The following is a 17,139-nucleotide window of genomic DNA, read 5'->3' as shown; positions in this document are numbered from 1 at the left end:
GATTATACTGAGACATTAATGGTCATTGTTCAATAGCCTATGTTTACAACAATGAGAGGCGCTTTGGGAGACACACGTATCAATATCTCGGTGTGTCAGAGTCAGTATAGAAGGGAGAAAATGAGACTACGAGATATAAGAAAGGAGGATTGATTTTTCGTCCTTCCTCTTCTCCATCTCACTCCATCTTCTGTTATTTATGAACTTGCATCCCTGTCCCCTGTTGTCTCTTACTAACACCTCATTGCTATGGCGATTCGAAGACAAAAAAAGCAGTGAAATAAACATAAAATCCTGACAAATTGCTGTCCTTCTCTTCATTGTGGAGAAGGGGGGTGGTCTTTGTTGAGTGAGACAGAGCATAGGGGTTGGGCAAAGAGTGCGACAGCGGCTAAAAATAACCCTGTGTGTGTGTGTGTGTGTGTGTGTGTGTGTGTGTGTGTGTGTGTGTGTGTGTGTGTGTGTGTGTGTGTGTGTGTGTGTGTGTGATGCGAAGTCTAATCAGTGCCAATCTACACTCCTTCTCTTCTTCTGCACCCACACATCCAAATCCCATATACAAACACAACCAAACACATTTGAATACCCTTATTAAAATCCCCCGCCCCTGACACAGGGATGTGAGTGTGCTGATCACACTGACTTTCCTTTGCTTGCTGCCCATGCATCTCCTCCACAGGGCATTTCACTGCGCTTTCTGGAACTAGAAGAGACAAGCCCCCGTGTTCTAACTGGGGGCCGAGGCTTCCAGCTTAGACAAATTTAACCAACTCTCGCTCTTGTTTCTTTTTTCTCCCTCCACCCCCGTCCACTTCCTTCCGTTAGTTTGGCTAAACCGAAATGTAAAGTATTCTGTTCGAATTAGAAACTTCACCCTGTATGCTCATATACTGAGTTGTATTTATGTGTGTGGGTGTGTGTGTGCGTCTGCTGAGGGCCAGTGCAGTCAAGGCCACACTCTATGCCAGGAGCTGCACTGATAAAACATTCCCCTTTGAAGACTCCAACACAGCAACATGGCGTGGCAGATGGTGTGACATTCAGCCTCTGTCAACAGAGGAGAGAAAACAGAGAGAAGCACAAGTGGACACGAAAGATAGTGATGGAAAGAGAAGTGGAAGAGAATCAGGTGAGAACAGGAGCAGGTGTCAGGGACATTAAACACAGATTTGATGTTGACTCAGAGCGCCACCATGTGGACTCTAGGCTTTTGGAGAGCAAGGCAGAGAAAGAGACATGTCACCGATTTTCCACACAGTTAACTCAAATGATTTTGCCATGCAGGGCAAAAATTTCTCCAAAATACACACATGCATGCAAAGTCACACACTCAAATCCCTACAGAGCTCTACCTGGCAACGGCATACAAACAGGATATCCCCCCCCCACCCCCACTCTGTCTCACACAAAACAACATGCATGCCTTACTCAAAACCCTGAGTGGCTGTGTGCTTGTATGGCTTCATACACAGTATGAAAAAGCAGAACTCTGAACAGTGGGACAAATGTGTTTATGAGCAGTACAGATTAATCAGCATAAATTAAGTCAACCACCAACCCCAGCCATGTTGAACTACATTTTTTAGTGTCTCCACATCTAATTCTTTTTTCCAACAATAATCCCTGTGTGGGTGGCTGTGCTGGCTAAAGGCACCTATCATGTGGCTATGACGTCCTCAGTCTGAATCCAGACTAGGACCTTCGCGCATGTAATGTGCCTTTCCCTGTCTTACCTGTGATAACATGCTTTACGTAGTATCTGAAGGAATCAGAACTGTAGTGGCTAAAAAGGAGCTTTTTCCACACGGTGATGGTGCTTTGAATGCCTGGATCAATTTGTCTGTAAGTGTGTGTTTTTTAAGATAAAAAGCCAGGCAGAGAAAGAAAGCTTTATGTTTTTGTGAAGAGAGTTGGGTCAATCTTTCTTCCTAACAATAAAAGGGATTAACCATCTGCCTCAGTTCATCCCATAATGCACTATAAATACCTCTATGTTTCATTGGAGTTATTTAATTTGACCCAAAGGAGGTACTGTATATTTGTGCAGCTTTTCTCTTCTAGTCCACTAGCCACACGATAGCCATCTAAATGCTAGCACCAGCATGCTAACATTGGTTATGCTAACATGCTGATGTTTAACACCTAAGTTTAATGTGTTAGCATTCTGAAATTAGCTAGTTAACTTAAAGTACAGCTAATACTGATGGGAATGTTATTACTGTAGCTTTACAGGTATTTCATCGTAAACCTAATTAAAAGGATGAATTCAAATGTTGGTGTGATGATGCCGCTAGATAAGAAAATTAAGGGATCACCAAAGTTATTATAATTCATCCTGTCGGGGACATACTGTAAATATGTGTAAGATATTTTGTGCCAATCCATGTAGAGCAGATATCTCAGTCTGGATCTCTTCCCTAATTCCTCCATCTGGTTCCCTTGACTCGCTTGAACAGCCAAACCAAGTGCTGTTAATTCGATTGTAATGTGGACTGATATGATATCTCAGATTAATGTAGCCCAAAGTAAAAGTCTGTCCATTGATTTCAGTCACACGCAGCATTGGGGTTGTTGTGTTATTACAGAGAGAGGTGTGTGTTTCTGTGTGATTTGTAATTGCAGTGCACGGGCCTCATTAGCATTTTAGCAGCAAGCCTGGCGGGAAGGCAGACTCACAAGATTGCTAATGACAGAGATGAGATCATTTACAAAGAGGGTGAGGGTGAAGGCTTCTCACAAACACAGGCTTATGCAATGTGTGTGATCTCCATGTTACTACCCCCTGCCCCTCACACACCACACCTGATTTGAGTCCCCACCACAGACACAGGAACAGAATGTACTATCACACACACACACACACACACACACACACACACACAAAATAAGGACATTGCAGGTAAATGCCACCCCAAGGCAATTAGTACAAACCAGTGCAAATTAGTACGAGCCACATCAGATCATATTGTCCATCCAATATTTTTACATCACTAGTATTAAAAAGGATTGGCGCTGTGAGAAATACTGTATTGCTTCCCGTGCAGTGGCTTGGCATTAAAGCTTGGTAACAGACGGAATAATAAGAACTGAAATAAACAGAAAAGGCTAGTGTAAATCTTGTCACACTGAAAAAAAACAATTTATAGATATCTTTCCATATTGACTGATATTTCATGTTATACTGATGGTATAAAATGGTAATGGTAGGCATGGTAACAGAGCCAGGCTAACTGTTTCCTACCGTTTCCAGTCTTTATGCTAAGCTAAGCTAACTGTATCCCAGACGTAGCTTCATGTCTAACAGAAATATAAGAGTGGAAATGAATAACCCTCGGCAAAAAAAAACATAATCCAAAAATACCTTTAATTTGTCCAGATATTAAGTGAGCAGGTAAGACTCTTCGACAAGAAACAAGCATCTCCCTCTTTCTCTTCATCTTTTGAAAAACACAGAATGGATGACTGACATGACGGACAACCATGAAGGGAAATAAAGAAGAACGAGGACAAAGCAAACAGAGGGAAGCAGCCGACTGAAAGCACTTTCAAGGCTCTTTCTGCTGCGGAGTGAGGTGTCCTTGCTGCAGTTTAAAAATGCTTTTAGATTAAAGCGACTGAATTTCAGAACTAAAGCTGGAGGAGAGATGAAAGAAGAAACTGCTGGACGTAGTTAGAGTGAGTCACAGCTGTGAGCACAGCAGAGAGGGCGAAACAACCACTTATTCTCCCACCTTTATAAAAATATACCACACAGGGATTGAACTGTATTTGCACAGTACCTACTTGCACTAACAGATAGAAGAGGCAGGACAAAAATAGTGAGTACTAAAATGTTTGGAGGTATTATACAGGCTACTGACTGTTGTTACAATGCGGTTTGATCGTCTACATAAAATAAAAAGCTTTAGAATTAAGCATCAATAATTTAAGTGTTTGCTCTGCAAGCATGTGGACTCTCGAGTCAGTTTATAGAACGTATATGTGAAATTATTGCAAGAAAATCCCATAATAACATCTTATTGGCTTTCTATCAACCCCAAAAATGACGTTCCCGTAAAACTAAACTGCATTATCAAAGCAGCAAATCACTGATGTTTATTATTAAACAGCAAAATGATTCTGTAGTATTACTCTGTATTGTATTGTAAAAGAAATCCCAATGAACCAAACTAACTATCATGGAAAAATCCTCACTTGCTCATGCAGGACAATATGTTGTTTACCATGACATGAATGATTTAGCTGCTTGGCGGTGAGTTCAAGTCTAAAAAAGTAACTGAGGTGGCACAACCGAGGTGTGAGCCACTTCCCAAACAAGCTTAACTACGGAGCGTTTGAATGGTCTCCTGAAGGACACTTTAACCACCGGCTCCTTGACAGGACTGTGGCAGCTCCTTTCTATTCCTGGAAAGAGTGCAATTACACTGATGGACGAATGAGGGAAAAATGGAAGGAAAGAAAGGACTGTTTGTTCTGCCTTGAAATGGAAGCAGGAGTGGAAAAAGAAACTGTTTGGGCGGTTGGTTGATATAAAGTATTAGCACTGACAGACCAGAAATGACTTCAGGCGCTACAGAAATAGACTTCTAAAATGTGGCAAGGAAAAGTACCGAAATGGCAATCTCTTTGTAATTCTGTCCATTTCTTCACAAGTAGGAGGCTTGAATTTGAAAAAGGAATTACACAATCACGTGCCTTTGTGTACAGTTGTGTTCATTTAAAAACTGACCTTTTGCAAATATGGAAAAAGAAATGAGTTGTGACATTCAATTAAACTCACGTCTCCACCTCCACTGGTAATCATAGCCACTTTAGGTAGATAAACACAGGGATGGTTGAAGGGGTTGGTTGTTTATGAGCATCTATTTGGCCCAGAGATCCATATCATTTGCATAATTACCAGTAGAGAGAAGTGGATAAGGGTGCAATTCATTATTCCTGCGTTTATTCTTTATGCTGTTGTGACGGCATGATCCGTCAATGAGTGTCAGGGTGCACAGGCACTCACTCCAGAAATAGGCACAAAAGAATTAAGAAAATAATGAGAAAAAACAGAAGGCTTGCGTGGCCTAAGGAGAGGTTTTACCCCCTGTAAGATAAATGCCGCCTATATGTATGTTGAAATATATATATATATTTATGGTCAGAATAACATATGGATGGAGTATTTGGCATTGCCATAGGAGACGTGTGCCACTTACATATAAGGGACTTAAAAATAACCTATGGGTTATCCTAAAGTTAAATATCTTTTTTATCATTTAATTGCTTGCTGATATACTGATATATAATAGTACTTGCGTTACAGTTAAATTAAAAGCAGGTCCGGGAAAGTCGTGCGAGGTTTGTCCTCTCCAGAGAGAGAGAGAGGCGACCGAGCCTAGCTCTCGAGGCCGACTAAAGGTCAGCAGTTGAATCATATAAGAGGTCCCGTATCCCCGTCCCTCAGAACAGAGCTTGAATTACAAACGTGTATTCATTGCTGGTTCTGCCGTCGTCCTCCCGCCACTGTTCAGTAATAGTATATTTCCCCGTACGCTTCATTACAAACAGTAGATATGGTTGTCAAGGGAAACAGACTGGTGGGATGTGACAGAGAAGAGAAAGTGCTGCAATGCTGAGCAATATCAGCAATGATGAACATTCCAGCAGAGGCGGGGAACCCCTCTTTAAATCTTGTCTAGATGATTGAAATAAATTGTAAACGAAACCCAAACATCAAATTGTGAATGTGCTAACTATCATCACATTTCTTAATGTGTTTAGACTTCATTAAACATCAGCCGTGTAGTGCGGATTAAATCTGCACGGTGTTGAACGTGCGGAGTAAATTAATCAGCAATATTTCCCCGACATGACATTCCAGTGCTCACAATGTGGACTAAACAATGAACAATATAAACTGTCGGATCCTAATCTGACCCAATGGCAGAGTAAACACACAATGTAAACAGCTGAAATCCACTCAACATAACTCAACCAGCCCTCAAGCCAGAAAACCTGCTCCTGATTACAAAGGGCAGCGCGCCAACTCATAAAGTACTAAAGTAAGTACTGAAGCCTGCTACAAAACGTCATGACTTTATTGCACAAGCTGTGAATTTCCATCATTTAATGTGTTAGTGCGCCACAAATTACATGACATGTTGAAAAACTTAAAAAGAACAATAATTACCTGCTTGTATACGTCCATCTAATGGATAGAATAGTGAATAATCATTTTAGACTAATTAAAATGTTTGCCGGGTATCCTCTAGTGACTTATCTCAAACAACTGGCTGTTAGAAAAGTAATTACAGGCCAAATCAAAGCAATTACACATGTGAACAAGAGGGCAGCACAGCCAAAGAGACTTGAAAAGCTTCCCAGGTCCAGTTGTTGTGTCATTAATTGGATGCAAGTTTAGTCTGATGGTCTGCACTGATAATGTGGCTCATGGGTCTCCTTACACAATATCAGCTAAGTGTGTTTGCCGTGTGTGTTAATGGTCTAACACAGTGTATTAAATTGTGAACAACTAGCGTTAAGTATAAAAATAACCTGCTTAAAACCATGGGTGGATTATGAGACAATGGGCCTCTGGGCACAGACATGCAAAAGGGCCCACCACCTCTTATACATAGCAGCAAGAAACATACTTTATAATTGTTAGGCCCCTTTTGGTAATTGTTTTGTGTCTCTTTTTTAAAAGTAATCCATCCATGGTTAAACATCCTCTCATTTGTCTAAGCTTCCTTGACCCACTATCTCTTCCCTCTCTGACAACTAGCTCATACTTCCCTTTAACCAATGTGCACACTCATTCTTTTTTTTCACTTACCTCCATTGCTCCTTCATTCATTGAAAAAATTATCCAAAATGTTTGGTGTCATGACCTGATTCCTTTGTTTTCAGGAATCAACAAACTCTTTCTGTCCAATCAGTGGCCTCTGATCTGCCTACCAAAAGCCCTTCCTCCACCAGTCCTCCTTCAAATACCTGTATGCTTTTATTTCATGTATTGATTTGTTTTACTTCCTTCTTTGACCCAAAAAAAAACACATGTTGATCTCAACAACTTTTACCTCCAGTCTAAATGTGTGTAACTGAATAAATGTGAAGGAATCATGCATGTTCAGAGAATCACCCCTGGCGAAAGACACAATGTGTGCACGTACAGTATATATAATGTTGTTTTTGTGTACTATACTGTATGTCTTGTACTACTGTCCCTGAGCTGTTTCTGTGTGATGTGGTGTTTCGCTCAGTGTTGACAATTCTTCAATATAATCTTTCTGCGTGACTGGACTGGCAATTTGTTGGAAACATACTGTAAAGTTGCATTTGTGGTGACAGCTTATCCAGGCTGTGGAGGCATTTATGACTGACTTTGATGCACATCCAGAGCGACAAGTTGACACATTTCTTCTGGGTGAGCTCACAGAGCCACAAAAGTCTCAGGATAGAACCGAACAAATTTAGATCCAGCCGTCAAGAGAGCGTGGACAGCTTTTGACTGGAGCGGCACCGAGGGCGAAAGTACCACTGGGGAGGGGGGGGGGTAAGATGTGTGCCGTCTCATAGGCCTGCTGATTCACGCAGCATGAATAAATGAACCGTTCTTATAATTCACTGACTTTAAATCTACAGATGATGGAGGTCTGTCTTCATCTACAAGATGCAGGAGGACTAGTTGTGTGCTCCTGTTCTGCCACTTTTCTATTTTTTTCCCTCACACATCATCTTACGGCGCCGAGATGGTGTGAGTCATCCTCCAGAGAATTTACCAAAAATCAATTTATTCCTGGCACTGGCGAGAGTAAGCGTGATCGATTCCAAAGCTTTTGTCCTCATCTTCTTCTATACATTTTTTGCCTATATGTTTGGACAATGTGGACATTTATTGTTGCACTTGTGATCGTATGTGACATACGTGGCATTTACACACGTAAATCGATGTCAAAGCAGGGACATTTCCATGTACTGTATGCATGTGCACAACCCCTGCACTGTATGTGCTTGGAAACAAAAGAAAGCTGCGTAGACTGATGTCTCTGTGTGACACTGTGTCTCTTGCACCGCTCTACATGTGTGCACTGGGTGACAAATAGCTGACAGGCAACGTGTCCAGCAGCAGGCGATGGGGCAGGGTGGAGCAGGCAACATATCGATCCCCCTCCATCTTATTTAGCTCCTGCCAAAACTCACAGCTCTGTATTGACTCAAGCTTATTACACCTCATTTTGACCCAGCTGCACAACAATGTCAGAACAAAGCGGCCTCTGGCAGGGGGAAAACAAGTGCAGTGTTTCCCCTACCGTTGTCTTGGCCCCACCAACAGCGTCCTGCGCCCCCCCCCCCTGAAATTCAAGGTGTTCACAACTCACTTTTCACATTGACAGGTGCTCTTTTATTAAATAAACTAAACACTTATGCTATTGATCTAATTTATGTGCACGTTTCAGTTTGTACTGTTTACTTTGCGCATTCACATTCTCTCCTTCACCCCGTTTTGCCAAGGGCGGGGCTTCGCCCTTGACACACACACACACGTGTGCACACACCTACAGAGCGGAGGAGAGGAGAGAACTAAATAGAAACCACGCACGCACCTTCACCTTTCTCTCTTTGAAGGAGAAATGTCAGTGGGTGTCATTTGTCTAAAAATATATTGTGAGAAAAAATAAATGTGGACCTGAACTGTAAAGACTATGCACATTTGATTTCTCTTTCACAAGCTCTTGTAAAAGGTTATTTGAACTTAACACAGTCACCATATGTCACATATGGAAACGTCGTACTTTACAGCACTATGAGGGTGTTCTTTTTTGCAAATAGGTAGCTCCAGTGGGAATCGCACTCGCAAGATTCTTACGACCTGTAAGTACTGAGCTCCAGAGACGTGTCATTTCAAGCACACTAGGAAACCAGTATGGTTCTATAAAGGAGGATCTATATGTGCAATAAAGACATAGATATTTTCTTTGTTGAAGGATTAGAAGGTATTTCTGCTTTATTGGTTGTCATAGGGAAGGTTGGAAGAGCACACACCCTAATCCATAGACTAAGTCATAAAGTCATAAGTTTATAGAGCACACCTGCGCACCAGTTTATTACATACACGTCTTCTCCGACAGCGACGTGCCGTTCAGGTTCCAACTCAACCATCTGTTGTTTACACTCTGTTGCCCTCAACAATATCTGACAATGACACAGTTGTCGCTGCCTCTGCAGTGACAGGGACACTAACACTCACAGAGCGCTGTCATTGATCTCCTCTGCACTTTTTCTTTAACGCTGGTTAAAGGAGAACTGAGAAACAAAACAAAAGGAGCGTCCCGGTGCACAAAATGATGATTGAGTTCTCCTTAAAAACAAATGAGCGCAGCTGCAAGACATTATATTCTCATTATATAAATTAGATGTTTGTGTTTTCTCTTTCTGCCGTATTTGGATACTTATCTTGCCTCTATTGTAAAAGCTTGACTTTGTTTCAGTTGCAGCGCACAAAGGTCGTGCCAGACACGTTGCGGTTGTTACATTTTATCGTGTGCTGACAAAAGGTCAAAGGAAGTCATAGTTAACCCTTCCAACGTTCACTTTTATGTCAGAAATGGGATGTCCAAAAGAAATTCATTCATTTGCAGCCATAAAACTTTCAATAAACAGGCTTTTTTTTATGCAACAGGGTTTTATAATTCTATGTGATTTATGTCATAATGAAAATCTAACTTTACAAGTAACTACTTTTACGACTGTCAACCTACATGGGAAGCCATAGTAATATGACAATGTGTCAGGAAATCAAACTTTTGGACAGATTTTGTCCCGTGTTGGACATGGACAATGTCTGTCTGAACTCTAACCAGACACAGTTATGTAGCCACTCCTCCTCACCTTCATCAACCCCCCCCCCCCCCCCGACCTGTTATGAAACGAGGTCTGACACGAGAATCCGGCACTCTGGCTAATATGCAGTCGTAAATGTATAGATGCAAGATTGACAGCCCAGTGTGTGTGTGGGTGTGAGAATGGATGAGTCACACTTGCCATTTGCTCTGTGCTCATAAATTAACGCAGCATCTTTCCTCCATTCAATCAATCCTGTGATTATTTGTATGAATTTGTATGCAGCAGTAAAACAAAAAACAAAAAAAACATGGTTTAAATGGCAGTGTAAGAACAGAGAAATGGTGTGAACCCTATTTGCGCTTTAGTTCCTCTCGTGTAAACAACTCTGTCTGCAAAGCAGCTTGATATTTGCCCATGAAGAAGCCCTGAATGGCAGGCAAATGAAAAGAGGCCAGCCTCAGTGAAACAGCAGAAACATTATTTACTTTTGAGAGTAATGTTTGCACTTTGGAGTGTGTGCACGACTGAATCAGGACTTCTCTCTCACTCTCTGGATATACCAGGTTTTGTCTGTTGCTGTCCTTGACACAGTGTGAGGACCGTCGCCCCACATGCTGCAAATTCCTCCCCTTGACACAGTGTTCGTGACATACACACACACACACACACACACACTTCTCTACCTGCCTGTTTCCCTGACACGGCTGGGTCAACGGCCAATAACGTCCCCTGCTCAGTCTCTGCAGAGGAGCAAAGCGAAATAGGAAGGACGAAAATAGATGTGGCACAAACATCCCTCAGTTCCTCGCCTCGGAGTGTTTTGACTAATGAACCAGTATAGCAGGGGGGTGAAATCCCAAAGGGTGCATCATGGTAACGTCAATGCCCCCTTTTTCTTGCCCTATTTTCTTTTTGTATGAGAGTTTGTGCTTGTCTGAGTAAGTTTTAAATGTGTGTGGTTGACATGTAACTCTCACCCTGAGCTGGGCACGCTTAGCTTTTTCTATTTGGGTCATAATACAAACCTCCAAGGGAAGGCTAAAGTGGGTCTCGGACCAGCACAGTGTCTCATATAGATAACCTTCCAGGGAGACGGGGACAGGAAACATCAACACAATAAATGGGTGTCTCTTTCTTTATTACCACCACTGAGGTGTTTGTTTGGTAACACAGTGGTGGTAATAAAGACACATAAGAGTATCCCTTCTTCTGATTGGTCGGTGTAGGCCACCATCCAATGGTGTCCACGCCTCTTGGCACAGTTTCATCTTAGGTATCTTTACTTGGTACCTGTTTACATTTATTTGGAACTTACACTACATTATGTATACATGCTGAACAGTTAGACTACCTGGTGTATACATGCTGAACAGTTAGACTACCTGGTGTATGCATGCTGAACAGTTAGACTACCTGGTGTATACATGCTGAACAGTTAGACTACCTGGTGTATGCATGCTGAACAGTTAGACTACCTGGTGTATACATGCTGAACAGTTAGACTACCTGGTGTATGCATGCTGAACAATAGATCTCTGGTCAGTGTCTGAGCCTGACACAGGGTGCTATAATTTTACCATAACATCTTCTCGGTTGGAGGAACTCTCAGGGTCTTCTCATGCCCTAGGTTACTACCGTTCAACTCAACACCTGCTATGATAGCGGAATGGGCATCTTTTCTCACACATACCTTATCTGGTTATAGTCTAAACAAAGCTAGCTCCCTGCACGGTATGGTACTTTAATCAAGGTATAAAAGTACAACATACATAGTGATGGGTACAGTACATACAGCTAAGATTAAGCAAGTGATACTAAGTTTGATGATAAATTCATGATTTTCACAATAACTATAAAAATAGTGTCTCACCTTTACACTTCATGCTAAATAAAGGTGTATTTATTTCTATTATTCCTGGTATAGAAACAAAATATAATACATGTCAACTCAACCAGAGAGATTTCAGACACTCATCTTTCAGATCCTGCCTGGTAACCACAAGATGGCTGCTCTGACACTCTTTCTGCTGCCCTCTACTGTACAGGAAAAGGTCTAAAGTCTCAGTTTTAGTTCCACCTGGGGGGAGCTTTATTTAAAAAGGGTTATAAATTGTTCCACAACAGGTAAATCCAAAGATTTAAATAGTTAAAAGTAGTAGTATTTAGATAGTCATCACACTTTGCCTCGATGTCCCGGGATATTGTGGATTGCATCTTTTCCAAAGCCAAATATATTTAAATCAGGGTGCTTAAGTCAATTGACGCCCATTTTCTCCAAAGCGTTTACATAACAAGGATATGCTCTTAATGCTAATCACTCAGCATACTGCTTACTCACCTACATCCCATCCCCCCACCACTCCTCATTTTCCAGTTATCCCTTTGAAGTTCCACCCATGAGTGGAAAAATGCTGAAATATTTACACTTTAGTCACTTCTCTCAACAAAGGATCTTTGGCAGAATTTCCTCTCGTGGGAAATTAAATTGCTGCTTCCTCTGCTTTGATTCATGTGAAGAACTCTTCTAATCGGATTTCTCCCGGGTGCGTCCTGAAGTTCACGCCGAAACACACGTCAGCACTCACGGATAATCATCGGAGGTTGTGAGCTGAGTATTTCTGCCATCCATGCGGGGTGTAGAGAAGGACTTGAGGATGAAGATTACCCCTTAAGTCCCTCCACACATACAGTATCCTGACATTCATCCTTGATGTGTTTTCACACTTTAAGTAGGGCTTTTGAACTCACACCAACACAAACACGCTAGATTCTTCTAACAGCTCCAATTAAAAGGAGGCTGTCTCTTCATGTGGAGCGAAGTGCCCAAACTTCCTCCCAAGAGTCAGCATCTGTACCACGGAGGGGACATAACCGCTGAAAGGGACTCTTTCTGGAAATAAAATAAAAAGATACATAATGGTCTCGGCAGAGAAGGAGGTCTTGAGAGGGAGGTCAGAGGTCAGCGTGTGCTGGAGCTGGTGGGGATTCCCTAACAACAAAGCACGGCAACACATACTGTATCCATTGTATGCGATACTATTCTTTGTTTTGTGAATAATAACATAATCTGACCTCTTTGACAATTACATTTATGTAAATGAAACCCTCCGAGGAGTTTAGAAGGGAATGTCTCTTTGGCAGAGCTTCTAATAAATCAAACATTATAAAAGAGGCCTCAAGATAATTTAATTTCCCCTCGAGGAATTAATAAAGTATAAGGAACAAAAGAGTTAGAGTTATGACTTAATTAAATTTTATTCCATTTTCACGTTGAGTTGTATGCCTGCAGACACATTTGCCCATGTTGTTGACCTAATCTGCACTACCTAAATACTCTTTAGGCTGGATTAATTGGAAGTGAACCAACTAGTACGTCTTTCCAGAAACCGTACCGTGAATTTAGTCACATGCCGGTTCCTTGATGGGACGTTCGAGGAAACAGACCAGTCAAATAAAGTGTCGTCTCAGACCAGGTGGACACAGACGTGAGACGAGCCTGGACACATCTCTGCACCAATCACAGTTGAATCGATGCTGTGGCACAGGAGTAGCCATTAATCAGCCAGCAGCAGTCCTGTCCAAGCCTCCCCACACACACACACACACACACAGTCGCTGACCATCACACTTGGCAGTTGGAACACAGGGGAGCTTCTTAGATTGACAGATACTGATTCCAGGCAGCAAACAGTGGCCCGGCAGCAATAAGAGAAGCTGAAGTCAATGCATCACTCCACAGAAACAACTGTGGCCTCTGAATGAGACATGGCAGAGATTGAAAAAGAATCAAGATAACAGCACTGCTGTCCTTTCTCCCTTAAAGACCCAAAACTTAGTGTGCCGTTTTAAAAGCTCCTCGAAAGACGCCATAACCGTTTATTAAAACCCCTCGTATCAGATAGATGAGCCACATGCAGTAATTCACAATTATTTAAACAAGGATTGTGTTTGAGCTATATTAAAGTATCTAATCTTGTTCAGTTGTCACATTAGTAACCTGAGTCGTTTGTCCCTGCCAACAAGACTTCACGCACTGAAACAAATGGCACGCAACGTGATCTAAGAGTAGACCGCCAATAATCACCTCTTAAGTGACCCGAGTGCACTCTCCAGGTTTGTTTGACACCAGTGCCATCATGTGGTCGCTTTAAATATTGCCATATTTCTTGAATCTTCTGACAGTAGTTATATATAGCAGTGGTTAAAAGAGGGGATTGTATCACCCCTGGGTCCAGCATAGTGCAATTTTCTTTAAAATAGTCTCAGTAACCTGATGTCACACTACCGATTGTAGTCTCTGGCCAATCTAATACTTTTAATACTTGACTTTACAGTGCATTAGTACTTTTGCACTGACAAAATGGCCACCAGCCAATAGGCAAGAGGAACAGAGAACATATCCACTTCGTTATACTACCATGTATGGGTGTGTTTTGAGTGTACTGTATATAATCTTTAAATACATGTTAGTTATGTACTTTTTTGGGAACATGAACCATATTCTTTTGCCAGTGTAAAGATGTGAATCCCCCCCCCCCCCCAAGCATTAAAAAAAAGGCAGTCTAATGTTGTGGCTCATAGCGCAAGTTTATGGCTCCTAAAATGACGACGCCAAACATCAATAGTCACATAGTTTTGTTTATAGCTTCATGTCACTTAACATGCCTAATAATGAAAGACACCCAATTTAGTAAAAATAAATGCAAACAGTCAATTTCTTATAATTAAATTATTTATTGAACATTTTTAATTCTCTAAACTCCGGATCATTTCACTTTATAATCTCAGTTTGTATACAATTTCACACGTAAATTATGTCACCAGGATTATAACACTCGACATCTTCTGGACTTTAACCTTCTTGGAAACAGTCAAGATAACCAATGGGCATTAAATGTCACCTTATGTCAGTCACGTGAAGACCGAGCTCCTTGTTCACCTGCTCCTCTCTCACAGCAGAGCCATGTGTCCCGGCAGGAAAGCGACCTGGAAAACGCTCAGACAACAGTAACTGTGGAAAGCACTTTCAGGCCCAACATCGCATCACAATGTACTACTCTTGTCATCAATGACAATGCAGTGCAACACAATACCTGCCCGGGTTTACCTGGATTTCACAATCCGTGGCCAGGCGAGAGCTGAGGTGCGTTTGTTTCGTTCCTCTGGGCGGCGCCACTCAGGGCTCAGGACACTCCCTACTGGGCGGGCACCATCCAGTGCGCCGCTGTGAGACAAATAAAGCCCAACCATGAATCATGCGACATAGCAATCACATAACATGGGCTTGTAAAAAAAACAAAACATATGCATAAGTCACATTCATGTCATTCATGTACAATGTAACGTCACACCTTTTGATTTGCCCATATCGGTAAGTCACAGCTGGAAAGGAGGTCAGACCAGTTTCACAAGGCCACGTAGACCAGTTCATTCCGGTTAACAGCACAGGTCAAACATTTCCTCAAAGTCCCTCTGTTGAAAGGCAAGACAGCTATCAAAATCAGAGCCCGGCGCATCACACACACCGAGTGAAAAACATTCACTAAACAGATGTGGAGATGTTTCATGTGAAGCTGCATGGATGTTGTTTGTCTTCATATCTTCGTACACATTACCCATAAGGTACTGCGTGGTGTTTGGCGGCGCCATTGCCCCCGATGGTCGACTGTGTGTGTAGGCCGCAGCGGGACTTTCCTCATACACGGACTCCCTTTTCTCTTTCTTTCCGATGTTTCCCAGGACTTTGGCGAGTTTCGTCAACTGTGCCCGCCTCTGTTCCCGCCGGAGGCATTTTCGGATGGTCCCCACCGAGCCGGTTAGGCACTGCTTGAAGGCCCCATCCCCCTCCGTGGAGACACGAGGCCGTTTCCACCTCAATTTCGATCCAGGTTTCATGGTTTTACGCAGGCAGTCGGCGTTAACGTGCTTCGATCTGGTATCCATGTCGTCTTGACACATCTCCGTCCAAAAAATAACCGTACAGGAAAAAATGTCGATTGCAGCTGAGTGACTTGGCAGCTTTCGTTTCGTCTTATCTGGAGAGCAAAGTGAAATAGTCTTCTTCGGAATAAAAGAGTAAAAACTGGCAAGGATAGCCTTTTGTAAAGGACTGCAGTCTTTGAATCTCAAAAACTAGAATCTATAACAATTATTATTGTTAAATATACAGAGCTCAAACTACTCGTCCTGTCTGAAGTTGCTTCCAGTCAAAAGTCCGTTCAGACGACGGGCCTACGTTGCATTTTATGAAAGAAAACATCCCACAATGCTTTGCTTTCAGAAACTAAGGCAGGGCTGCGTAGCACTACTGCCCCCTACTGGTGTGGAATGAGATATACGAAACCCGAACTGATACAATAAGACAACATGAGATTAAAAAAATCACATGAATATACGGAGACAAAATATATAATCACTGCAGATTTGTTATTTACTAAAAGGATAGTTATTTTACATTTATTTTCTATTGAACATGAATCAATAAGGCTCTGTAAGTGCAACCATAAGAGCTTGAGTATGTCAATGGCAGGTTTGCTGTGGCTAGAGCAATTTCAAATGAGGAGGTTTCAAATTTCAAATATTAAGCACAACTATTACACACACACACACACACACACACACACACACACACACACACACACACACACACACACACACACACACACACAAACACACACACACAACAGTAAATACTCATTGAGTGTTAACGTACATTTATCACTGCTTTGTATAATTACAATTTCCCCTCTCTGGGGATGGCCAGAGGGGGCACCCCTAAAATCACTCTTGCTAGTTTGATTTGTTTGTGGAGCATTACGAACTCATCCTTTTATTGTAGAAATACATTATTAAGCAATACTAATTTCATGCTAATCTATAATACATGTATTATAGAACAAATCATTTAATCATGCACAGTTACAACATAAAGTTACCCTTTAGCCCAAAAGGGAAAATAGCTCCTTGTATTTCAACTGTCAATGACGTTTTAAGGCACCATCCTCTACGTTGTTAACGTAATACAGTACATAAGAATCATAATCAAATACAAAAAACTACTAAAATATTGCAATACAATTCAAAATATTGCCATTAGGATACACATCAGGGAACAAAAACAATACCTTTACACAACAGGAACATTACAGTGACGTTATTGAGGACACACTCCAAATTGATGCCAGTATATGTAGTTATGAATTAAAGTGATTTTTCAGCAGTTTACAGAATCTCTGGGGAAACTACAGCATACTGTGTTACACTAGAGGGCAAGGCATGAAATGCATCTTGGTTACACTAAGCAGTGGT

The 17,139-nt window shown here is 41.8% G+C and overlaps 1 long non-coding RNA gene across 1 annotated transcript; it reads right to left on the bottom strand.

Moving 5' to 3' along the window:
* Nucleotides 1-14,545: 14,545 nt before the first annotated feature.
* LOC115028116 (uncharacterized) lies at nucleotides 14,546-16,061 on the bottom strand. The gene is made up of 2 exons (XR_003834516.1): nucleotides 15,183-16,061; nucleotides 14,546-15,055 (listed from the first exon to the last, which is right to left on the bottom strand). It is a non-coding gene; the product is annotated as an uncharacterized LOC115028116 (long non-coding RNA).
* Nucleotides 16,062-17,139: the final 1,078 nt, after the last annotated feature.

This window comes from Cottoperca gobio, chromosome 23, assembly GCF_900634415.1.
Source record: "Cottoperca gobio chromosome 23, fCotGob3.1, whole genome shotgun sequence".
Taxonomy (NCBI): domain Eukaryota; kingdom Metazoa; phylum Chordata; class Actinopteri; order Perciformes; family Bovichtidae; genus Cottoperca; species Cottoperca gobio.
Note: the sequence above shows the minus strand (reverse complement) of the source record. Positions and strands in the feature narration are given on the sequence as shown.